The following is a 26488-nucleotide window of genomic DNA, read 5'->3' on the forward strand; positions in this document are numbered from 1 at the left end:
TCCCACCTCTCAAAAATGTCATTTAGTTACATGCTAGTCACCGGGAAAGGTCTTTTTCTGTTGGGTTAACCTTCTGCCTTAAACACTAATGAGATCTGCCAAAAGCAATTTAAGGGCAAGTTTCCCTACTAGGTTCACCTACATCTGGTTGTAGCAAAACCCCTGCAAATAACCCCACCACATTCAGTTTAAACTCTTCTATTGACCTTACAGAATAATTAAAATATATCATCAGTTCTGTTTGCTGCTAATTAGGAAGATGTTACAACAGTCCTTGTTCTGAAAATTATTTATACATCAAGAAGATGCCATCATAATGGCCGAAGTATTAATAGCAATCTGTACGCTTTTGCATGTGGAATCTACATTTACTTCAAAATATGTCACAGCACTTATCTGTTCATGAATTAAAGCACATTTTACTAAGAAGTTTCAATAATGTTGCAAAAATACTCTCCTCCACTAAGACAGGTAATGATCCTATACTTAAAGTAGCCACTGAAGAACCCAGTCTTTTCCTAGATGAGTTATTTCATTACTACCATAGCATCAATTCATCATCATCATCCCATTTTTCAAGTTTCTATTATTTACTATTTACAGTATTTGTTTCCAAACACAGTATTTTGGTGGTGATAAATAAGAGACCTGAGCAGTCATGTAATACTTTCAACGTTTCCTTCAAATCACTGGTAGTATGGTTCAACAGGCAGAAACCATTCACAGCCATGACTAAAGGTTTAAGGCAACAGTTAAAGCACCTGAGTTTCCAAAGTCTGTTTCTTCAGTTTTTGGCAATTAATTCTTACTCTACCTACTAACAGACCACAGCAGTACATGACATCACTGAAAATATGGCTTCAGCAATTTCGTATCTATTAAAACCTTGCACATCTTAAGAGTGAGACTGAAGGCCAATGACTACGTGCAACAAAAGCACAAGTGCATAAGACACCAATAACACATTTACAAAGTGAAGTGTCTCACACCAAGGCTTCAAGTTCAAAACTGAGGTGACATACCGCTAGTAAAGGGAATTCACCTCACTCCAACAGAGGGAGCTGAATGGATAGAATGAGGTTCTGAGCAAACCAAACCTGAAGTTCTACACTTCAAAGTTCATCAAAGCAAGACTGTCAAAGACACACCCTCTGGTAACTTTTACACTAGAGGAAAAAGCAGGCGTGCCTTTTATTGACATCTAAAGTCCATAATGGTGTTCTGTCTAATCTTTAAATCCAAGTAGGACTCTGTACAGTTATGAGTCTGCTTTTACCACTAACAGATCATCAGTCAACACAGCAGTCAAAGCACAACTCATGCAGGATCACATATTTTTAGCTAAGAAAGGCTCTTTGCCAGGTTTCTCAGATTTAGAGATTCATTTCAGGTAAGATGGGACTTGATTCACAGATGCATGCTTTTGTGGGTATTATTTTTAAATACTAGATTTTAATGCATGAAACAAAGTATGCCAACTTCAATAAAGCTCCTGGTAGTGTCAAGTGTTTCCCCCCTTCTAGTTAAAAGAATAAAGGTAAAAGCCCATTTATTGGGTGCTTCAACTAAATATTACCTGTGTTAAGCAGGGAGTGGAATACTGGGTCTTTCCAGATCCACATATTTACATGTTTTTACAAATGCATCTTGAAACAACTGCTTTTGACCACAACTGTTTAAGTCAGTTAAAAGTTCCACACCCTCCTTCAGGTAGGGATTATAAACAGAAAAGCATGGAACAATTACTCAGTGTACAACTAAAAAGCCAAATTCCTGCACAAGAAACCAGATCTGACAATAGCTAATTAACAATCCAAGGAAACAGAAAAAATGCATAAAGAAGAAAGATGTAGGAAACAGAGGAAAATTAACGCAAAAATGGAACACGAGTCACATGTTTAGAGATTACAGCAGGTGACTGGGGGAAAAAGGCATCAGTGGACAGCACATGAAGACTTCCGCGGAACAGTTGAAGGAGTAACACTTCTAACACAGCAATAAATGTGCTGTTCTACACATACCTGCAGTGTGAAAAACAGCTTAATACTTCTAAAGAACCAAGCAAAAAAACTCACACAGCAGTAGAAGAGATGAAACACTAATCAAAGAGCATGAAAACTGAGCAGAGGTACACATAATAAGAACTGAATTCCTCAAAGTTCATAAAACCTACCTCAGGACTGAAAACTGAGTGATAAAACTGCTTCAGAATGAAGTGTACCTAAAAGCAGCATAAGGCCACAATAACACAGCCTATCAAAGTTTGCACCTTATCCCCACATACTCCTTCTCCTTTCAAAGAACTCTCCATTAGCCTGCACATCACGTGAGCAATCGGAAGCACAGGACTTTGGAGTACAACCAGAGAGGAGCTGCGTTTCTTGCGCGCAGGCAGCACAGATCACAGTTTGTACAAGGCAAGCATGGCTGCTGGAGGTCTCTGCTAACATACACAGCCACTGCACAGTTAAATCACTGTCATCTATCCATTGAAATGGTATTTACATCTTGGAACGACATTTTCTCAAGCCGTCTGCAGTCTCAGGCAGGCATTACTCAATCAGGTAGCATGTCAAACTGAAAGAACTGTCTCCAAGAAACCATCTTTCTTAAAGAAAAGCATATATTCTGAAGCGTAGTTCTAGAGGAATAGAGTTTCCCACTAGGAAAGTTAATTCATGTACACAAAATGCAATGAATGCCCTAATTAAAAATGTAGACTCAATGAGTCTGAATTTTAAGCAGACAGGAAGACAAAGGAACTTGGGTCTTTTCACAGACAACTCCCAACAGTGTCAGAGAACGTGCCAGAGACAGCAAAAGGTCAAGACCAAACTCCCTTTAGTTACGGAAACTGGAGAAAATCCTTTCCCCATATTCAGCCAATATAGATCTGAATGATATTTTTCTACTCAAGCCTGCCAATTTTCCATTTTGATTATGAGGAATGATTTCTAAATGAAGTGTATCAGCTAGCATCTTAATCCAGGAAACTGCAGCAGCATTACATATGATTTTCTGCAAAGCTGAAGCTTTATGAACGAAGAACAGAAACAGAACAATCACAGAAGACAGTTACTATCTGCTCAAAGACTCACTGATCCTGACAGAAGCATAAAAGGACAATACAAGAAGCTTGTAAGCCAAGTTCTTTCTGCTATTGTACCTTCCACATCATTTGTTATCCAAATTGTGTGCAGTACTGCTCTGTAGAGACAGATGCTTGTGTAACCAAACCCTTCTGAACAAGCAAATCTGTGATTTAATAGTTCTAAACAAAATATGGAGTCAAATCACAGAAGACCAAGGAACTACAACTGCATATGAAAGATGTTCTCCAGCGAGACAGGCTGAGTACTATTCCAAGTATAGCTTCATTTCCTAGGAGCCTAATAAGAACCATCCTAGGGTCCTTCTAACTGAGCCTTCTAGAAACACACATGCACACACACACGCACTTTAAGGAACTTCAGGATGTATTCAGCCAAAACCTTCAGCAAGTTAAACATAATAACCATGTGTGTTTGTTGGGGTCTTTTTAAAGCTAAAAAGTAAATGTTATTAGGAGTAACAACTTACCAGTGCTTCAACCAAGAGGAGTTATTTTGCTTAGAGTAAATCAATTCCTCAACGCATCTGTAGGGAAAATGGTATGTTAAACACTAGAATTAAAAGAAAATTAAAAATAAAAAATAATAATAATTAAAAGAAAAAACCCCACACCTTAAGAGTCTAGCAGACTGAGCACTAGCAGCATCACAGAAGTCCTATCCTCAAAAAGAAAAACTAAACAAAAAACAAAACACCAAAACATTCCCAGCATACAGTACAAGAGACACTTTTATTTAAAAAATGAAATCTCACTAGCAACCTGTTATTAAAGAACTTATGCAAAAGACCCAAGCAATTCAGACCCAGTCCTGGATACAGGATACCTAGACCCTTGAGAAACAAAACAACAACAACAAAATTGCTTGATTTTTTTGAAAATGGTCAATGAGACTTCAAGTGAGGTATTCCTAAACCAAGTGATCTGCCCTTCACATGACAAGAATTAAAATACTCATTGAACTGAGAGGTGGTACCAGCCGGACGCAGTGGAATCGTTTTAAGGCACTAATATGGAACGAGTCATCTACTCTTATCTCAAAATTGCCTACGGGCAAGGCTCAAATCTGAAAACTCAACTTTGAAAATGCTTATTGGCAATCCACATCAATAAGCATTTAATCAAAATCATGTTTAGAAGAGATAGTAAGATTAAAGTAAGACCTAAAACTCTAAATAAACTCATGAACACGCTCTTTTTACTTTGAACTTCAACTCAAGAAGCCATGTGCAATCATGAGCTACGCAAGTTATTCACAAGCAAACAGCTTCCCTTGCGATCTCCCAGAATTTATTTATATGGGAATACCCTCAGATTTGTAAAAATTAATGAACCTGTTCAAGTGATAGCATTCTCTGCATTAATTTTCTACAGTATTCCGAGTTCTCCTCTTCAAATTGGTAGCTACTCAGATGGGTGGAAAGAAAGCTGTGATGACAGAACTGTAATGTCTTTGTTAATGTAATCTACTTGAAATTATTAATATGGAAAAAATCCCTTTAGAAAGGGGAAATTACAGAAAATTGTAGCAGTGAACTGGCACAAATGTGTAGAGTATCCAAACCAACATGAAATTTTGAGGTTTAAACCATGCACTTCCATGTGACCAAACAGCTGCTATTAAATGGAAGCACAAAACTGGAGTACTTCTAAAATGGTGGACAGGCACTTTGTAGAAGCAGCAGAACATGGCTGCTGGACTTTCATCATCCAAGAGGCATTTATCAGTCATGCAAAGCCTAAGAAATGAACTAGATGAGATTTACTTATGCCCTGTAAGTCTCCTTCTGTCCCATACATACCATTTCTCTCCTAGCAGCCACTTCAAAAACTACAATTTGAAGACTAGGTAATGATAGAAAGATTTTCAACTTACAGCTCTCAGCTTTTAATTATTTACAGCATAGCTAAACATACATCATCTGCATTCAAGTTCCTTTCTGTTCTCTTTAATTCTAGAGTTTGCATCCAGTTACGGTAATTTCATGAAGTCTTTAATGAAGATCTCTAATATGGCTTTATATCACCACAGAGAAACAGCTTCTTTTACTGAAAAAGTTACCAAGACTCAACCAGAGCCAATTCTTCTGACCTCAGCAAAATTCTGAAGAAGGGATCTAGTATTTGTCAGGCTGGTATGTATCACTCAGTAGAGCTTTGTAGAAAGCACCAAGATGTTACTGAAATATTACATTTATATGATCACGAGTGATCGTTTTTGCACCACTGTGAAGTTTATCACTGTATTTCGAGGTTTTGAATTTTAATATCCAAAACATACTCACTCCCAAACTACAGAATACATTGCAAAAGCTAAAGATCTGTGCCAAGAGCCATGAGCTAGAGCTAGTAAATACAAGTTTCAGCTGAATAAAATTAGCCTGTCAGATTAACACTTGTATTTCCTATTCAACATTCAATTTATTTAATGAATGTCACACAAAATCTTTTCATCAGACTACTCACAGTAATTGTTATATCCCACACGATTAAAAAATAAATCTATCCCCTATTTAAACAGATTTGCTTTTTTCCCCAGTAGCTTTGTAGTTGTGGCTTATCTTTATTTTACAGAATGAGATGTGTTAAGTCCAGTACAGCCTATGTCACGTAACACAAGCCTTGCATCATAGGTCCATGACTCCTTCACCAAAAGATTGGCAACTTCTCATTTCAAGTACCAGGAACGCATACCTCCTTTTACAGCATAAGGTGAGGTCAGCTCTAAAGCCATGTACCTGACATCAGATTCCTTCTTGGGAGTAAGTTAATAAAGTATTTTGGCAAAGATGACATATCACTACACCGATATTTTTCCAGATAAGCCATCAAGTGCTACAAATTAGTTCTATGAGACTATTTAATATGGTTTGTATCACCACAGAGAAACAGCTTCCCCTATCAGAAGCAGCACATTCTTCTACCAGAGCACATTCTTCTGCCTTTTCAATCCTCTTCAGTATGGGGTAGGGTGGTCATGAACTTAAAACTTCCCCCAAACTCCCAGTAGCGTGCATCTGGCTGCTGCGGTCTAAGCTAAAAATCAAGCTGCCATTTACTAGACGAAAAGACACTGTTTTTACAAGAAAAGGCAGCTCCAAAGAGCTCACAAAAGTAACAAGGGACATTTAAAACTGTTTTTATTGTATCTATTTAGCCCAACATCATCATGATGATATAGGAAATATGTCAGACCATTAAGATCAAAGTGCTCAATGTCACTCAGGTCAGTCAAGATGACTCTGCTCTTAAGCACTGTATTTTCTTATCATTATTTCTTTAAGAGCAGGTCAACTAGAAGTTACAGCTTTAAACATTTGAAGAGTTAACATTAGGAATATAAGTCTTAAGTTTGACAAATTCAATCCCATTATTACTACCAGACTTTTACGTGAATCAGGCTGGTCTTGCCTTTATCGTAACAAGATTGTGCAATACCTGGTGATTTTGACCCTCTAAATTGAAAATTCACTTGGGATTTCAAGTACATTCTGCTGTTCTTCTCAAGGTACCAAACAATTTCTAACACAAACGTCTAATTCTCAAAACTTCCCATCATACAACTATACAATGAAGTTCTCGAACATACGTAACAGCCTTGTTTGATAGCTGTGGCTTGCTGCAGGACATCCGTGATGTATGATACATGTCTATTACCTAGAAATGATACCTGAATTTTGCCTTGCATATCAGCAGTGACTTACTGCTGATGAAGGTTTATTACAACCTAGAGACATGTTTAAGAAGCTTATGCAATATTGGTATACGACTCCTTTTATATGACCAGGCTGAAGCCTTCATCCAAGCCAAAAAGAACAGCTGCACTCAAGCAGGGCTTCACAAGATGTGTATTAAGTTATTATGATAAATTATGTATTTTTTTAAAGCAAATTATCAAGAGTATTTCTGAGAATCCCGGTACACGTCTTCATGAAGATGCCTTATGCTTTGAGGTCCTGCATACGTACTGAAGGATATTAGCATGGCAAACTGTGAAAAGGAACCAGTTAAGACAGGCAAACAAGATGCCCTACTTTTAATTACAGTAATGTAAGCCTGACTCAAAAGTAACATGTTGCTCTGTCTCTAAATGTAGAACCTTAAAGTGTACCAAAAAAAAATACAAATCAAACCTTAGAAAGCAGATTTGTTTATCCTGCAAGAGGGAGAGCAGGTACTTCGTAACGACTGGGTGCAGGTTTAGGCTTTTAGAGTTAAAATTTACCCTGAACAGAGAATTTCTGAGTTTACTGCATAAAAATATTTTATTGGAAAAGAAAAGCTTCAGAGTGTCATTTGCTAACGAACCAGTACTTTGAACTGAAGGAAAAGCACTTCTGAAGCCTGACTGGACTCAATGTCCTTAGTGGAGATGGCAATCCTCATAAGCAGAGCTCTATTTTACATGTTGACATGGTCATTTCAGATTCGTAAAAATAAGTCTTACTTATGACTGACCATAAAAATCTTAGATGATGTGTAAGGAGACATTACCATTACTGTATTTAGTACATACAAACATTTTTCAAATGCATTAAAACTTGAAAGAAAATTCAACACGGTAAAACACTGTAGCTTCAATGTTCAATGTTTATTTTGGTAAAAACATTATTTCCAGGATAATTATTTAAAAAAAAAAAAAAAAGAAGAAGAAGAGGACTAAAAAAGAGAAAACAAACCAAAAATCACACACTGGAAAACAAACCAATACAACACAGTGTAACATACCTGGTAAGCACAGTACAGAATTTTGCTCAAGGACTTTTACCCAGCCATCTGAATCTTTGGAAGCAAGAACAATATCCAGCCAATAGCCTTTAAAGAGAAAACAAAACCAGGTTTGTCTGAAAACAAAGGTAAGTACAGATTTTACCTACCATTCTAAAGTTCTCAACATTTTCCAATCATAAGTTTAATAAGAATTTTACCTACGTTACAAAAACCTAATAACCTACCCTTGCTAAGCATTAGCAAAAACAAGTAACAAGCTCCCTAAACATCCTTCTACACAAATACCTGAAGTTTGGGGTTATTACTGTCAGATACATATCCTAGAATATCCCTAAGTGTTAATGCTACAAAATCATTAAGTACAAAACCCAAACAACTGTTAAAGTTCAATGCAGGTTTTCACTGGGGCAACGGGACACATGGCACTTCTGGGTTTATATGAAAATACTGCCACTTCACACCAAATTCAGTGCATATCTGTGTATATTCCTTTCCAACCCTAACTATTCTATGATTCTGTATGTATATCAAAAAAACAGCCTTAAACTAAAATATAAACTTAAGTAGCAACAAACCCACCACATTTTTTAGGACAGTCTGGTGGAAAAAAAAACAGCCTTTTAAAAAGTCCAGATAATTTATAAAATGTGTTCCTAACAATTTAAAAATAAGATTTTTTCTTCCTGTCTCCACAGAAGCAAAAAGGCAAATCCCAAGATTAAAAAAATAACAAGGAAATTAAGGTACTGCCACAAGTTATAATCACTCTTACCTAAGAAAAGAAGGTACAAACGATTCTTCTGGAAGCCAGTCAGGAAATAAGGAATTCATGGAATTCTACCTAAAAAAAAGAAAGTATGGAAATAGTCAGCATTTTGCTTTAAAAAGCAGAACAAGTCAGATGCTAAAAATTTACGGATCTTTACGTAATTATTAAGTTAGGAAAAACTTATGATAACAGTAACTGTATCTTTAGAACTCTAAAAATAAAAGTACGGGCGCCTGTCATACTTGGCTGTAGAGAAACACTGAAGAGTGGCTAACATACAACATCCATGATCTGTGTTTTTGCAATCTGCTCTTCTGTCTCCCATTGATTTTGAAGGACTTAAGAGCAAATGTCTGGACAATTTGAGCTTTTTTTAAGAACAATTTACCACACAATATCTCTCACTCCTTGTACCTTTTATTAATATTCAAGTCTTTAGAAGTAGGCTATGCAAAATTAAATAAAACCTATAGTGATAGCAAACTAATTTTAAAATGGCTTCTGTCATCAGCTTCTGTGAATTTTAAGACAGAAGTTACTTGATCTCCCCCTCAAAAAAGACATCTCTCTTTTGTCCTTCAGAATCCAATTCTGAAGCCTTCAGCTGCTTTCACCTTTCATCAAATCCCAAACTATACTCTTTAAAAGAGGGAACACCAGCTTTGCACTACCTCTAGCCAACTTTTTTTGCCTTTTGTGAAAAGGCTTAACGTTTTATTTTGCAGCACTATTTCATACTCTAGAGGTCTGAATCATTCTGTTAATAAGTGGGTAATTTAAAAAACATTTTAGCCTCATTTAAATTCCTACACCTTTAAAAAAGCAGAACCATTAAAAAATACAGTAAGAAAAGCACTTCATTTTCAGAGACACTTAGCTGTAATTTCATTTTCACTGGCTGAAGTAAGTCAAAGCTGTTTAAAACATTACCCCTGATATATGTATGTTTTCTTAAATACAGCAGACACCCACCTAAAGCTAGAACTTTCTTTTCAGCAAAGTGTGCATGTCAGAACCTGTTCTACACTGCAGAACTGTTGCTGGGATTATAAAACCACCATAATCCAAATCCAAAATAAAGATAGCGAACACTGTGCATAAAGGTGATAGAAGTCCAACTACTGCTGCAACTTGCCTTTGTATTTCCAAACCAACCAAAAAAAAGACAACTTTCATAGCTGCAATGACGGATTCGTATTTGCAGAGCAAGTCCTGAAAAATGTAGATTTACCTCCAACTGAAGCATTTAAAACCTGCACGGAGTTTTATACTCCCGCACGAACGCACACACCAGATAAATCCAACAAATACGTCTATACACAACCTCCAATTCAAACTAAAGTTCTTATTTACCTCTTACTCTAACTAGGGCCACTTTCTGAACATTCAGAATTAGAATTTTACCCTTAAATCGGCAACTGCCGAATGCGAGCCAACGCAAAACGAACACCGGGCATTCCATTTAAACTTGCGTTTTTACGAAGTCTTGCGATAGGTGTTGTACAACTTCTAAATTATTAAACATCGAAACGACGATAAAAATGCTACAGAAACGGAAAACACCGCAAGACCCCTCAAAAATACCTAAACTGAACACTAAAAACTGACACCAAATAAACGCCTTTTAAAAGCTTTTAATGTCACACACAAACCCTTTCGCTTCTCACGTAATTCGTATTTAAAAAACTACCTTTTCTTCTCGTAGCGTTGTCTAAATCACAACTGTAGTATTTTGCCAACTTTAAACTGCAGACTCGGCATCACCGAGCTTTGTTTTTTAAAAGCTTTTAAGTTTTTGCATCGCCGTCTCATTTGCAAAATCATCCTGCACGTAATTCTTCAGAGTTTTCTTTAAAGTTCGGCACCTAAGCTACTGTTTTTCAAGCGAAGTAAATTTCTATCTGTTGTTTCAAGTGAAGTATTAAGCTGTCTCAATCCGCAGCCTGCTTTTTTTTCTTCTTACTGGTTTACAAAGAGTTAAAAGCCAACACCCCACAGAAAAACACCAAGTTTTATTTTTAAGAAAAAAAGGACATGGCGTCTTTGTTCTCACAAACTACGAAAACATATTCCCATCTGAGCAGCAATGGGCAACAAATGCTCTTTAAACAGGCTTGGGGCTAAACATTTAACTGATGATGTAGTACAGTCTTCACCTCTCCCCCCCCCTTTACTGCTGCAATGGAGTTACAAGCTGGTTTGCAGATGCCCCCCTTCCACGCTGCACTGGAGAGGAACAGGTCTGCAGCCCCCCCATTCCCCACTACTGCACTGGGGAGCCCGCCTGTAGCTGCCCCCGTCTCCGTGCTGCAATGGGGGGGGGGACAGGGAGTGCGGAGCCCCCTCGGTGCTGCATGAACAAGGGGGAGGGGGAGCACTCTGCAGCTCGGGAGCCGAGTGTCAGCGGGGCGGCCGCCGAGCCGGGCTCCCTCTGCGGCACCCCTTTTCTCCCGCCGCTCCCTCCATAAACTGCACGGCTCCCCCCGCACCCGAAAAGGGTCACGGAGACCAAGAGGGGTCCCCAAGGTTCCCCTCATGAGCAACGGGGGGGGGGGGGGGGGCAGGGAGAGGCACGCGCCCCCTCCCCCTCCCAGCTCCAAGGACATTTTGTTTTTCCTCCCAAGGACAAAGGACAATGAGAAGCGAGAAGACTCCGGCACTTACCGGCAAAGAGCAGCCCGTCGGCAGGCAACGCGGGCCCGGAGAACGGGGCGCTGCTCCCCTCCTCGCCCGGCCAGCGGCGAAGGACGGCCCCGCGCCCGCGCGGCGAGGGAGAGGCGCGGGCAGAGCTCCGGAGCCCGGCGCCATTGCCCTCCGCCCGTCGGCAGGCTCACAAGGCAGCCCTGCTCGCCGCCCTCCTTCACCCCAGAGCCCCCAAAGTGCCGGGCCGGACTTAGACCCCAAGACCGGCACCTGGGACGCTCGGCGGGTCTCCCCGCTCCGAGCGGCGGGGAAGGCACCGGGGAGCGCGGCTGCAGCTGCGGCTGCTTCCCCGGCCATCTTGTGCCGTGTGTGTGAGCGAGTCTCTCCCGTCTCCTCTCAACTCCTTCCTCCCCTCCCCCCAGCACAACATGGCCGCCCGCTCACTACTCACTGCGGCGAGGAAGGGGCGGGCCCGCGCGCCCCTGCCCCCTACCCATGGCGCCCCCCCCCCCTTCTGCTTCTCCTCCTCCCGCACCGCACAGCCCCGCCCCCAGCTGCGCGCGAGCCGCGCGCCTCTCTCTCTCCATTGGCAGCGCCGCGCCTTCCCCGCCAGGCCCGAGCGCGCGCACCGCTCCCATTGGCCGAGCCGCGCCCTCCTTCCACCTTCCCCCCCCTCCCTTCCCCCTGCGCGCACCGCGGCCCCGGCCTCCCATTGGCTGAGCTCCCCGCCTCAGCGCCCGCCGCCGAGTGCTGCCGAGCGGCGCCGGCCGTTCCCCATTGGCTCCTGCCCGCCCGCCGCGGACCCGCGCCCCGGCCGCACAAACCTCCCCTGAGGGGAAGGAGGGAGCGGGCGGGTCGCTGAGGGGACACCTCCGTCCCCAGCCCCACCTGGCCGGGCCGGCCCTGGCTCCACCCCGCCTCAGCTCAGCCGTGACCCGCGCGGGCTGAGCAGCGCCTGCTCGCGTACCCCACGCTTCAGAGATCTCCTCATACTTCAGCCCTCGGACTGCCGGGGCAACCCTCGCCAGCCTGCACCGATATAGGGCCCCTTACGTTGGGTTAAGAACCCCTCACTTAACGGCACGGTTTGCAGTCCACCTCACCACACAAGTGCCGCAAAAGCCCAGCACAAACTGACCTGGGCTCCCTCTGCGTTATCCCCCGAAGCCCCTCCGGAGCAAAGCGGCAGCAGTAATTAAGCACCCTCCTGCCTGCAGCATCAATCCCAGTCCTCATTAGCACCTCTGAAAAACACCACAGGCACCTAAATAAAACTAGGCATAACGCCTTTTTTTAAAACCAACTCTTAGAAACTGCCTGGTGTGCCAACCTCACCAGGACACTGCTTCCTATTTTGACTACTGCCATGGAAACCACTTTAGATAGCGACACCGCAGAGGGGCATCCCCCACAATCTTGGTCACTGTCATAAACGTGTCCCCAGACAGCCAGTTACGATGTTCCTCTGCAAGAAGTACACCCAGCGAGCATGACAGAAGAGCATAATTAATATTTAACATACTTCAGTCACTTTGAATGATATGCATGCCTTTCTCCTTTTATTTGCACAGCTTCTGCCATTAAAAGCTGAGAGAAAGGTGGCCTGTTCTTCCTTTTTTATACTAATAATGTAGGTAGTTATGACGGTACTTAAACCAAAAATGCTTAAAATTATATGGAAGGTCTCAGGAGCTACCCTGTCACTTGAAATCATGCAGTTGGACTTCAGCAACAATCTCCTGAGATGGGTGCTGCAAAACCCAGCAGCAGATGGTCATCTGAAAAGAACTGATCATTGATATCCCTGAGAAGAGCTATGTATTTCCTTTCAAAACACATAGAAGAGCAAAGCTTTTCTCTGTAGGGATGGTGGTGGTCTGCATAAGGGTACCCCAGCACTAGAGCCCCCAGCCAAAGAATCAACAGCAGATACAGCTTCTCACTGGAAAAGGGCTAAAGGCAATTCCCCCCCCCCCCCCGACACACACACACACACAAGAAGAATTATTGAAGTTGTGGTCTATGGAGATCATGGATAGCATGAAGCCTGTTTGGCAACTTGATTCCCATTCAGAATTACTCTGCTGTCAGTGTAACTACTCACATATAACTCTATGTAAAGGTGTTTGCATGGACAGAACTGAGATGCTATCCCCCTTGGAAAACCACCAACAGTGAGGAAAGGGGAAAGGCAACCAAGGATATGGAACTAGATAAAAGTAGGGCACAGCAAAAGCACTTCTACTTACGTTGGCATTTTCAGCCAACACTGCAAGGGATGACTTCACAGCAAGGACGAAGATTAGAGGGTCAGTGTACAATTGCCAGCCTTTCCATCGTTTCTTCCCAGAATACAAATACCTTTCTAGAACAGAAAAAATAAATACATAAAGTGTCATCAGTTGTAATAGCTACTTGAAGGGCAGAAAAGAGACCAGGCATTCAAGGCATTGTTGCACTCTTACAGAGTACTGTGATTCCAGCCAGAAGAGTTTAACAAGAGATTCAGAGCAGCACTGTGGAGAAGGGCTTGGGGGTGCTGGTCGATGAGAAAATGAACATGAGCCGGCAGTGTGCGCTTGCAGCCCAGAAAGCAACCGTATCCTGGGCTGCATCAAAAGGAACGTGACCAGCAGGTCGAAGGAGGTGATCCTGCCCCTCTACTCTGCTCTTGTGAGACCTCACCTGGAGTATTGTGTGCAGTTCTGGTGTCCTCAACATAAAAAGGGCATGGAACTGTTGGAACGAGTCCAGAGAAGGGCCACGAGGATGATCAGGGGACTGGAGCACCTCCTGTATGAAGACGGGCTGAGAAAGTTGGGGCTGTTCAGCCTGGAGAAGAGAAGGCTGCGTGGAGACCTCATAGCAGCCTTCCAGTATCTGAAGGGGGCCTGTAGGGATGCTGGGGATGGACTCTTCATTAGGGACTGTAGTGATAGGACAAGGGGTAACGGGTTCAAACTTAAACAGGGGAAGTTTAGATTGAATATAAGAAGGAAATTCTTTCCTGTTAGGGTGGTGAGGCACTGGAATGGGTTGCCCAAGGAAGCTGTGAATGCTCCATCTCTGGCGGTGTTCAAGGCCAGGTTGGACAGAGCCTTGGGTGACATGGTTTAGTGGGAGGTGTCCCTGCCCATGGCAGGGGGACTGGAACTGGGTGATCTTAAGGTCCCTTCCAACCCTATCTATCCTATGATTCTATGATTCCAAGATTGTAACTGAACAAGACATAACTTCTATGCTCAAACTACTATCCGATTTTCTCTAACTATACTAGCCTGCCTGACTAGTACAATAGACTATTCCTCTTAAAAAAATATTCAGGTACATTTACAGAAATGCTTCTGAAAGTCACTTGCTGTACTGGTGCTACATGTAAAAAAAACCTCCTGGAAGTTTAATATCCAGATTAAATATATTCACTGCTGCTCTTTTGCTTCCTGGCCACCAAGGCCTACAGCAGCTACAGAAAACCTTACACAAGTACCCAGTACCTCTTCTGTTTCTTGGCCTCATGCGAGTTGTATGTGTGTGAACATACACACGTACGGTCACTCTCTCAGAGCCATGGCACTCAGATAGCTCTGCTGTTCATGTACCAGTAACAGTCAGTTTGCACTCTTGTCTCCTAACGAACAGTGCTAGCCTCCTTTTTCACATTTTTATCTGCCGTGGTCAGCTCTGTATAAACACAACATTCTCATTCTTACTGCCTCTGTGGTTACCCCATATTTTTCCCCTTCTAAATTCAGCATTTCTACCCAACTGCAAATTCCTCCACTCAGTTTATTTCTTCTGCTTTAGAAGACATGCTTTCTTGCTCTGTGTATCATTACACCAAATACTTCAACCATATTTTATGATCCACGTGTCTGATAATAATAAGACAACTTAATGTTTCCATTACTAATTTGGGAACTATTTTCCGAGACTGCATCTGTGGCTAGAATTCCACACAACCTCGCCTTCTGGTACTCACTCTAACTATTTTCTTATATAACCTTTTTTCCTTTCCCTCAGCTCCCATGAAGATTGTTATCACCCCTTAGGACAACATGCAAAAGCAAATGGTAATATCACAGGTCAGTGGCCTTTCCCTGCCTGCCCCAACATGCCCTTTGTACCAAGAGGATACCAAAAGATTAGTGAAGAATCTTCTTTTCAATACATGAGGTGCAAATGTAGCATACAGTGGTTTGGAGACACAAATAAAACAGAAAGGCCAGAGATCTGACACCAATATTTGACATAATGGTTAAATATTGCCTTTTGAAGTGGAAAACGGGAATCTAAACAAGATTAAGAGATGTGCGCGATGTCACCAAAGTTTTGTTCAACCAAAACTCTATCACTTTGAAGGAGAAATCAGCAACAATTTTCTAGGCCCCCAGCCAAACATAATAGTTTGGATTATTTCGATAGAGAATATGCAAACAGGATATCAAATGCCCTTTGAACGCAGCAAGCTGGTTTGTGGTAGGCATTTAACTTCCTGCAGACTGGGTGTTCACAGAATTTGTCACTTTGTCCCAAATGAAATAGAGCTCTGTTTTCTAACTTTATATGTAACCTGTAATATGTTGCTAAACCAAACAATCTGCTTTCCAACCCCCCCTTCTGTTTCCTTCCTCTGTAACTCCCTATTTAAATCACAGTAATTGTACAGTCAGATTCAAATTACCTTCTATCACACTTCTGAAAACCTGGGATTTTGGGGCAGTATTCTAGGAGTCAGCTCGTGCTATTCATTCTCCTCTGGGTCTGGAACTGGAATTCAAATCCAGACTTTTGTTCCAGCCTGTGCTGAATAACTGCAAATACATCTATCTACACACAGAGACAGAACTTCTACATATGCCCTTTTTTATTGCTGGGATTTAACACCGAAAACTAAGATGATGTTAATATGGTGGTTTTGCTAGCACTAATATGGTGCTCATGTTTAGAGTGATGAGCCTTGTGAGCAGCAAGACCTAATTATTTATGACCAAAATAATTAGAAACAAATTTTTATCAGTGTCATAAGCATATGGTAAGGAAAAAACATCTTTCAGTCTGCTAAGCCAAACTCCAGTGCTTTTCTGACTTATTCAAAATGAAGCAACTTTAACCAAGATTCAGCTCTTTTTATTTCTGTTCTCAAAGAAAAATAAGTTATAATAAAACAGTAGAGAGATGTAATGGAAGTGAGAAATGGAACCACTGTCTCTTGTGGGGTGTAACAGTCTTTCCTCAACGAATTTTTAACCTGCTGGCCACAACGCATCAAAGAATCAGTTCTGTTTCTGTACACATGATCTTGTGGCCTGATCTCACATTTTAGATCTCCTGAACAACTTACCCATCTCGCTACTTCAGTTTTGCATGAGTTCCTGTTTATAAAGGGGAAATAAAAGACGACTAACTATTGAGATAGACTAGTGAGAGGATTATTGTTCTTATTAACTTGACTATAGACATATATTTTTCCTGAGAAATCAAGTCCACTTTTCTTAGAGAGGTTTAAAACTTGACATTCTTTGTTATTATTACAGAACATCTTCAAATGATTCCTTGCTGCCATCTTAAACGTAAGAAATAGTAACCATCTCAGTCACACTGTATTTGGTCAATATCTAACATACAGTGATTGCCTTAAATGGCAGTCTTGGAAGTACAGGAAAAGTGGGAAAGATACAGTAGCCCTTATTTATATACTTAAATAAATTTAAGTAAATTTATACACTTAAATAAAACCTCTAGACTGCTTCAAACTTAGAGAATGGCAAGGCTTGGTAAACTTTTATCAGAAAACTGGGACATTGTAAAAAAAAAAAAAAAACAAAACCAAAACCAACTTGACCATTTTGCCTGTACCTGCTTAGACACTGGGATTTATACAAGTGCTCACAAGGTATCACACATCTCCTCACATGGAAAAGAATGATGCAACTTCACTTATTACTGAAATCACCTTTGAAAGCAACTAAGAAACTAATGTGCACCTTCCCCGGAACTTTTAATACTTGCAGCCACAGCATGCAAAAGCAGGTTCTGTGACCTGACTTACATGCTTTAACTTCTCTGTACTGATGAAGTTTGTTGCTTGGAAACTTGCAGGACTGGAAACATAAAGGATTAGACATATGGGCTGGGGTTTAAATATATTTAAAAGGTAGAAGCTGCAAACAATGCGCTTTATCTTACCATTCTGTCTGTAAATACGGTCATGGCAGTGTCCTGCTGAGCTGGGAGATGGTTGTAGTTCTATAAAGAGTCTGTAAAAGAAAAAGCATTGGCAAGATAAAGAGCCATACCCAATTTTATATTTCAAAACAAAGATACTGTTCTCCCGTTCCCTAATATATCACAGAATTATCACGTAAAGAGTCAGAAGTAAACATTATAACTTTTAAGCAAAATCTTCAGAATATCTGGATTTTAGAGCTGTGGAAAAAAACAACTAAAACCCACACTACATTTTAGACTACAAAATTCATAACAATTTCATTGTGGGTTTTTGTATTAACATGGATATTTTGGAATTCTGGCATGATTATTTCCTTGTGCAGATTCAAAGTTCACTTTCCAAAGGCATTCCTCTGTCCATCCTTGAAATTTATTCACTACAGACATGAGCCAGTAAAGCTTGATTGCTCAATTAATACAGTCAGAAAAAGGGAAAAAGATTTAGCACAAATGTGTTTACACCTCAAAATCATAGAATCATAGAATAGTTAGGGTTGGAAAGGACCTTAAGATCATCTAGTTACAAACCCCTGCCGTGAGCAGGGACACCTTATGCTAAATCATATCACCCAAGGCCAAAATCAAGGACAAACAAAACCCAAAACACCCCCAAAACACTATAAGCTCCGAGTTTTCATTTTCTACTAACTCTCCATTTTAGTTCTGGTGAAGACTTTGGAAAGTTTAGATGAGGAGCATAACAAGTAGTACACCTCAGTAAATCCCCTCAGAGGTTTGGAGGCAAAGAGCTTCATACAAGCCTTGCAAACATGATGAATTTTGCTCAAATTGAACAAGATAAATTACAGCTACTCTAGAACGAAAAGAAAAACAACCCGGGCCTCCAAAGCCGCAAGTATGGAATGGGGATTTTAATTTCAAGCAAGTTTCAAGCCTGTTTCCATAACGATTTTCATTCTTGTCTCTTGTGTGCAGGTAGCACCGTAGGGCATTTTATTGATTGCTATATAATAGTTGACAAAATGATGCATTATTCAGCAAATTGCCCCATGCAGTGAAAAGAAAATGTGATTTTTTTTTTCTGAAACCTTACAAGTATATATTTTATTTTATAGACAACCTGACAAAGCACTGAACCACCCTGTTGTAAAGTTCTCTATATAAAAAAAGAGAAGACCCCTTCTGTTTGTAGCTAGAAACAAACTTCTTCATATTTGTCAATACTTGTTAGATGTGAGATCCAATCAGTGTGATGTAGTGATACTGTATCAGGGACACACTTGGATTAGAATGTCACCCGAACAGAAATAGCTTGTGTCAGACTGATGTTTCCCATGAGCTTTTATATTTTCTTCCTAGAGTCAATTCACTATAAACTGGCTCCTGCCAGAGCTTTACCCAGCTAGGAGAGCTCATCAGCCCAGGGAATAGAGCAGTTTTGTGCATGTCAGGCATGTCATCCGTCTAAACTCTAGAATTGGCAGCTTTAACTATTGCAGGCAACTGATCTGCATGTTGAAACCATTACTGTTTCTCCCTGACCAAGCCATTAAAGGTGATAATCTTGTCTCAGCTTGAAATCATTCACAGTGTTTGGGGTTTGTTTGTTTTTCTAGTAGTCAAAGATTAGTATTAGAAGGTGAGCTGGTGAGAAAACAGCAGCAGCCCAAGGAAAAACACTGTTGGTATAGTCCTGTCACAAAATGAGGTCAATGGCACAATTAAAGCAGCAGGACATCTTGGGCAAGGCATCCACAGCACTTGATCACTGTCTGAAAAACATCACACTAAAACTTTACTGCAGTTTCACCCAGTGGAAGATCCAAACAAGGTTCTGCATGCCCAAAATGTGACTTAGAGTCTTCAAGATTTAATAGTGGATTTAACAAGAAGCTGCTACCTCTCTCTACAAATTGTTTTGAGGTCTAGAAACATTTAATGGCAAAAGCTTGATCTCTTCGTATTACTCCAAGCACATGGTCTTAAATTACGTGCCTGTGCCTTTAATTCAGCGCTGAGTAATTACATTCAGGTCAGTGGAATCACTCCAGGTTTTTCTTGGTGTGTCTAAACTGCATGTTATCCTAAGGATCTGGAAGCATATGAAGTGAATTTAGGAATTCACGTGTATGTCAGTACTTGGAAAACGCAACTGAAATGAACTAACCCAGTCCATAGAAGGGAAGGAGGACATAAAACAGAGGTCTCAATTTCAAGAGGAAGAGCAAGCATGTAGTTTTGCACATGAAGGTGTAATTGCAAAAGGAATAATGTAAATCAAACAGTGCTAGGTACTTCACCTCTTACTCATCTCCTTCAGCGTACGTTTAAAACGTTTCAATAAAACAGAATATTGACTCTCAAGAGACCAAATGTTAGATTGAGTAGAAGAAAATAGGCCAAAATAAAATACATTTAATTGGGAAACTATCTAAAATTTTCTTGTAACAAGCCACACACATTAGTGGTATTAAACACTACAACCGAACACTCTGCAGTAGTGTGTAAGGTAAAGGAGACCATACAACATTTGGTGAAAAGCTATGGGGAACACAGGTTTGTAAGGGTAGCATATAAAGTCAAATGCTTGAATAATTTAGAATTCCACCATGAACAAAAATGAAAAACTAGGGCTTTAATAACTGGCCTCTTTTTTTCACTTAAACTCCAATTATTAAGATATTGTGCTCCTGGCTGGCATATGAGGTGCAGATAATGAAGTCAGGGACGCTGCTTTTGCTGTATGAATGAAACCTGTTCTAGTCAAAAGATTAATAAAGGATTATCTTTCTATCTATACATATACACACACTCTCTAAAGATAATGAAAACTGGAACCAAAGCTGAAGTCTATTCAAGTGATGTTAATAAAATTGAATTAAAGAGAAAATATAACCTAATTAAGAGGTTCAGAAAGGCACATTAGTATATGATGGAAAAGTAATTTTTATATATGAAAGCTACTTTATGGTTTATATTATTATAATGTACAGTCTTACATGATCTAATCAAAGATGTACATGCACTCCATATGAGAGCTCTGTACTATATGTCTTGCTGGTCATGAGTGCACACTGCCATCGGGTTACATTTGACCTGTAGATTTAATGCAGTCAAGAAAATAAGGAACTTGAGGTAGCAAAAAATGTTTCTTTACATTGTCTGTAAGAAAGGAATCACTGCCTCAGAGAAATCTTTGCAGGCAACAGGCTTGAAAAGGAGACACCCAGAGCGAGGAAATCGAAGGCCTTGCAACATTCAAATGCAGCCAACACGGAGGAATGTGACTTACTCTTGGCTTTAAACATGACTAATACTCCTTGCAGTCCTAGTTTGGATTTTAATGTCATGGTTAGAAGTCATCAAGTCAGCTGAAATAACTTTGCTGATACTCAGCAGTCACGTACCCAACTAGCACTGCATTGCTGCAGCATCCCTGTTCCCACACCCTATTCAAGCAGAGGCTGCATTATTTCTGAGCTATGCATTACTGACCCATCAACTGCCAGGTAGATGCTGATGGCTTCATCAGCAAGGAAAGCAAAAAGAGAGCCACTGTACTCATTTTGGAGTTCTTTGTTTAGTGGAAGCACTATTTGTCTTCACAACCTGCAGCCTCCCCCAAAGTGCAGAAACTCTAGAACTCAAATTCGCTGAAACTGAACATCAGATCAAAAGCTCAAGGCCTCTAACAGCATGACTTTGTAAGCCCTGCCTCCTTAAGAAGCCAGGATAAAAATACAGCTACATGAAAAATAAATGAGCAGCTTTTCCTGACTCTGAAACCAGAAAATAATGACATGAAACCGAAATCAAATGCAACAATATCACCTGTATTCCCGAAACCAGCATTAACGCTCCCTCTCCCAGCTCCCAGAGACTTATTAAATAAATGAGCCTTATAATGGATTTTGAAGGGAAAGGTCCTGGAGTGGAAAAAGTAAATTCCAACATCAGAGACCCTTAACAAAAATGCTGTTGCTCGCCCTAAATGTGGCGCTGAAGGGGATTCGGTCCGACTTCTCTCCTGCCATCACCAGTCTCCTCTCTTTTGATCAAATAGGCAGTTCTGCAGCACTAGTGACAGTCTGAGATTTTAGATCAAAATTAGTATCTCGATACCTAGAAGTCAAGTCAGCCTGTGCAAGTTAAAAAAGGCCAGTATCATGTGTGCATAGAGCAGTCGGACATCTTCCCATGCCAGAAACAAATCCTGTATTTAAAAGATACCTGATGTACTACGTTTTCCCTCACAGCTCTGCCCCTGTGATGCTGGGTGTGCAGCTGTGCCATCATCCTGGTTATCCTTGCTAGAGGCTTGGGGGCATTTTTGGAACCACACTGCACCTCTGAAATTTGTTAAGTCTCCTGGAGAGAGCCCTGATTTTGCTTGCACGCTGTGATCTCCTCAGGGAAACTTCTCCCTTTTCCCTTGTTTTTCTTACTTCTTGTTACTACCTTTGCACCTTAAGTTTAAAAAATGAAAGCTTTTGGACTGGAAGAGGGTGAAGGTGGAATGAATAACCCTCTTGATTAAAAGCCATGGAGAAAAACCTTACAATACAAACTCCTGTCAACACAACATGTCTCCTCCTGCTGCATTAATGCTGCTTCACGAAATGGCGACTGCCCCTGCAGACAGCTGCCTAAAAACACACGCATCCCCGCAGGGAATCAGAACTGCAACTTTTTCTCCTCTTTTTTTTTAAGCTTTCATTTTTCTCTTTACATTCAGCCCCTTGGGGACTTACAAGAGCCCTCCATAGAAGAGGGCAGAGAAGCAATGGGGAGCGTAGAGCCCTCCTTGTGCACAGACCAGCCTTTTCCATCTGCCTTCTGCTTTTGGAAAGCACCCGGGACTCTTCCCCACACCGAGTGGGTTTGTGCAGGGTGGGCTCTGGACTCCTAACCAGTGCAAATAAATGTGCTGATTCAGCCAGTATCACCACGATCTTGTGTTTCCAGAATTTTCTCCCTCCGCTTCCCAAATATAAAGGGACTTATTGTGCTAAACACCGAGCTGGAGCACTGATGGGCTCCGTGTAGGGCGCCATGTGGTATTTGGTTTCTCGCTACAGTACATGTTTTTATAATGATGGGGGAAGGGAAGGAAGGGAGCTGCAGTTACCAGCATGCCAATAATCTGTTGCAAAGGACTGGAGCTCTCAGAGCCAATTAGTCCTGAAGTTAACCATTTAACTGCTGAAAACAAACCCAGTCTCAGGCACAGACTCCGCAAGATTAGGGACAGAAAGGACTGCATGGGTACTCAGGGCATCAGACTCAGTGCAGGTATGTTCATTACTAAATGCTTTTGATACACAAGCTGACCACTGAAACTCCCTCAGGTCACAGCATGCAAAGGTGCAACAGCTCTATCCAGACCTCAGTAAAACCTGGATGGTGTTCCAGGAGCTGTGCCAGCCTGTGGTGGATCCACAAAAGCCACCCACAGGCACTGCATTTCCAATATGGATCTCAGTCAGTTACAAGTCACTGCTACAGGACCAGCAACCCCAGGCTGCCTGCCATGGGGTGGGAAAGGTCAGGGGCTGCCCTGGCAGAGGAAAACTATCTGTGTCACTCCAGCATCTCCCAGGAATGCTGCTGAGGATGGAAAAACACCATAAAGTGAGGCAAGCTCTAAGCAAGTGATGGCATAGTCTGCCTCCCTTTAAGTCTATGCCTCTATCATCCCTGGGCTGTGCCCAGGCACAGAGATATGCTTTGGACCTCCCTGCACCAGACTTTTTTTTCTAACTACTTAACTGCATTAGAGCAAGACAAAAAAAAATATAAAATGTTCTTTTTATATTCTTGCCCTTTAGTTTGTCATAAACTTTTAATGCCTGCAGCAGACTAACTTGTGGCTTGTGTGCTGCTTGAACAAGCCAGGGAAGAAGATGCACAGGGAATTCCCAGCCTCGATCTTTTTCTCCAGGCGCAAGTCTGAACACAGTCAGAGAGCACAGACGACTGAGTCCTAATGCAGAACAACAGTAACATGCTCCCACTTGACCCAGCTGGTTGGTAAAGCTGTTTTTGTGCTCTTCTTTTATTCCATGACATACCAGCAGATATTGGATCAGACTCCCAGGGATGCCAGTAGAGGATGCCCAGGGATGAGAGAACAATGAAGTGCCCAGCATACCAAAGGCATGCTCTCCACCCCAGCTCATCAGCCCTAGCAAGAAGCAGATTTTATTTGCTTGGAAGTGGCCATACTAGTGCTGCTTCCAGTCCAAGCAAGAACTACAGCGTACATGGAAGGCATATTCCTACACCACTGTCCTCCCTAATGAACAAAAATGAAGTCAAATATCCCTGCTCGCCATGGAGAAGGTCCAATGCAGGTGAACATGAGCATGCTGTTCCCCTTGAAAAGCTATAGCAAGGCTGCCACCATTAACACATCTCATTTTTAAGCTCCAGGAAGAATCCTGACTACATTAAAGTATAACTTTACATTCAAATTAAAAATGCTGTAGAGGGGTGGGAAAATGTACTGCTCAGAAACTAGCAGATTATTGAGGCATGTGAGCTGTCAGAGCTCTGGCAACACAAGAGCTCTCTTGTTCCTGTTGCCTCCCACAGCTGCATTCACTAAATATATCCTGGGCAGAGAACTGAATTTCTCCACCCCTTTCTCAGCCCAATCAGGTTTGCACAACCACCACCAGGCTCCCCTGGGACATGCAGTCAAGCAGCAGCAATGCCCTAGTTACAGGATCATGAAGGACAGGAGTGACTAGTCATGTCTGCAACAGGGTGAAATTGTTCCATCGGCAGGTTATTTTGAGAGGGAGTGCATGAAGCTGATCAATAGTTAACTACTAAAAACAGGATAGTTTGTTCTCCATCAGGATACACCCCATTTGTATGCCAGAACCAGTCACTGGAAGTATTCCCATCAGATGGTTTTCAATAGCTTGTGGAAAAAAGAACTGGAGATTTCAGAGCAAATTAAAGCAGAAGAATGGCCACCCCTACAAAAAAAAACATTCAGCTCCTGGCAGATTTAGAGCAGTGGTCTTCAGTGAAAGGCTGGCCCACAGAAAGCAATTGCAATTCTACCTTCCATCAGTGTGTCATGTTGTCTGATCATGTATCTGCCTCCAGGGAGGGAAAACCCCTCCTATAACTGAACTTCCATGGGGCCAACATGCTTCCCCATGACCTGCATTCCACTCTGCATATTTCTCCTATCCTCACCTTGCATCTTTTATTTGCAAGGACACATTCTCTGACCTGGTACAATGGAGTCTTGGTCTTAACTGCAGCCTTGCAACACTGCTGCAATCACAGAAACAAAGAGGAAGGACAGCTGCCCCTTCTTACATAGTTAATTCTGTAGTGAATCAAGTTCTGGTGTCTTTCCTCGCTTACAAGCTGTGAGCCAGCAGGGATTCTGACCCTCCTGGTCCCTGCTTCTTCCTTTCCTCACAGTTCCCTATTTTTTCAACACCTCCAGCTCCTCTGCCAGCAAGTTTGACAGAATCTGGTCAATTTTTCAACCTTTCTCATTTTAAGAAGTCAGGGGGAGCAGACTACATCTTGCAATCGAACCTCGCAGGAGGGAGACTGAAATATCTCATGAATGACTTTAATCTGTAGGATTGTGTCGATAGTTTTTCTTGTAATCTCAATACTCAGAGTTTATTATGCATTCAGATCTATCCATAGACTTAGGACATTTTGCCACAAAAGGAACCAAATTCATTTTGATATAATTATGCAGTCACACGAGTCACATGCTTGCTGTGGAATAAATATAAATACTGAGCTTTTGGGAATAACTGGCGGAACTGAAGTGTAAAAAAACCTCACAAGAATGAAAGCTATCTATTATATAAAGGAAATAAATCAGGTTTCAATGTCAAATTGCAGTAAAGGAAAATGGCACAATATATATATATATATAAGGACTATTTTAAGTATCACTTTTTCTCAATCTGTGAAACATGAACTTACACTTAAGCATCCATGTAAATTAAGGACCCTATTTTCAAAGGTAGTGATACCATCTGAGGTGTTTGCAACCTCTGAAATCAGTTAATTCAGTCACAAAATGGCCACCGGTCCCTAAGCTTCATCAAATAGCTGAAAGCTAGAGAAGTTAGAAAATCGTGCTGTGCTTTGTGTCTTTCCTACACATTCTTTCCTTCTCTGCTTTTCTCGCCTTCCTGAAACAAACTGTCCTCAAAGACTGTTCTAATTTTGCACTTGGAAGTTGCCACTGTTTTAGTTAGTGACATTGCTGTAGAAGAACTACACCCCGCTGCACCGGTTGTGCTGAAAATGAGCCTTGCTTGCCGGGGACAGGAGTGCTTTTGCTCTGATCTCATAAGGTCTGTTGGATCCTATGGCTTTCTGAGCACACGCAGAAGGATGTAGTCACCTCTATGTGCTTTTAAGAAGGAAATATAAAACGTGAAGCCAGACGCTAAGACCGAGCCACAGAGAATACACTGGAGTGCGAGTTACCTTCAACACCACCGCAGTTCTAAAAGCAAACAAAGGCATAAGAAACTGGGATGGAAGATTTCATTCCTCAAACAAGGCAGTGACTCACCCACATTCCTAACTGCTCAAACAAGGCAGGCAAACCCTTCTCCTGGCAGACTGGATCCTCCACATTTTACTGGCAAAGCAAATCCCAACCAAAGGCAAGCTGTGGTGGTGGCACACTGCAGCAGACACAGGGACAAATGTATATCGGAAAGGTACCTTCCTTTGCATCCTCTCTATCAATTTGCCTTCTTGAAAAGATCAAGAGTTCAAAAGATCTGCTTTTCACATCTGAAAACACTAAGAAAAGGGCTGCTACTCACAATGGCTTTTCAGGAGCCAAACTCAGATACCAAGATTTTCTAAAATTGCTAAATTGCAGGAGTTTACTTCTTTAAAACAATGAAAATCCAAGGACACACGAGTCAAAAAATTAACTGAACAGAGCAATGTAAGTGCTGCTTCTAATGAAGGTATCCATGTGGGAAAATCTGACCAAGGGATATGGAAACCCACCATCCTAAACACCTGCTCAGTCC

At 41.5% G+C, this 26488-nt stretch overlaps 1 protein-coding gene across 11 annotated transcripts in view; it reads right to left on the minus strand.

The window, feature by feature from the left end:
• Positions 1-10515, minus strand: part of CHD2 (chromodomain helicase DNA binding protein 2) — a 65167-nt gene extending 54652 nt beyond the window's left edge. For 6 of the 11 annotated variants that reach the window (XM_061446726.1, XM_061446721.1, XM_061446723.1 and 3 more), the window contains exons 1-2: positions 7838-8588; positions 3580-3636 (exon numbers count right to left, since the gene is read on the minus strand). The gene's annotated coding sequence lies outside the window, so the exon portion shown is untranslated. Of the gene's footprint in view, positions 1-3579; positions 3637-7837; positions 8589-8612; positions 8682-10299 lie in introns of those variants that run through there. The other 5 variants (XM_061446730.1, XM_061446732.1, XM_061446727.1 and 2 more) reach the window with 3 other exon arrangements.
• Between the last annotated feature and the right edge of the window lie 15973 nt (positions 10516-26488).

This window comes from Pezoporus flaviventris, unplaced genomic scaffold (genome assembly GCF_033815535.1).
Source record: "Pezoporus flaviventris isolate CSIRO_AGI_PZ_B2104156 unplaced genomic scaffold, CSIRO_AGI_Pfla_v1 ptg000006l, whole genome shotgun sequence".
Taxonomy (NCBI): Eukaryota; Metazoa; Chordata; class Aves; order Psittaciformes; family Psittacidae; genus Pezoporus; species Pezoporus flaviventris.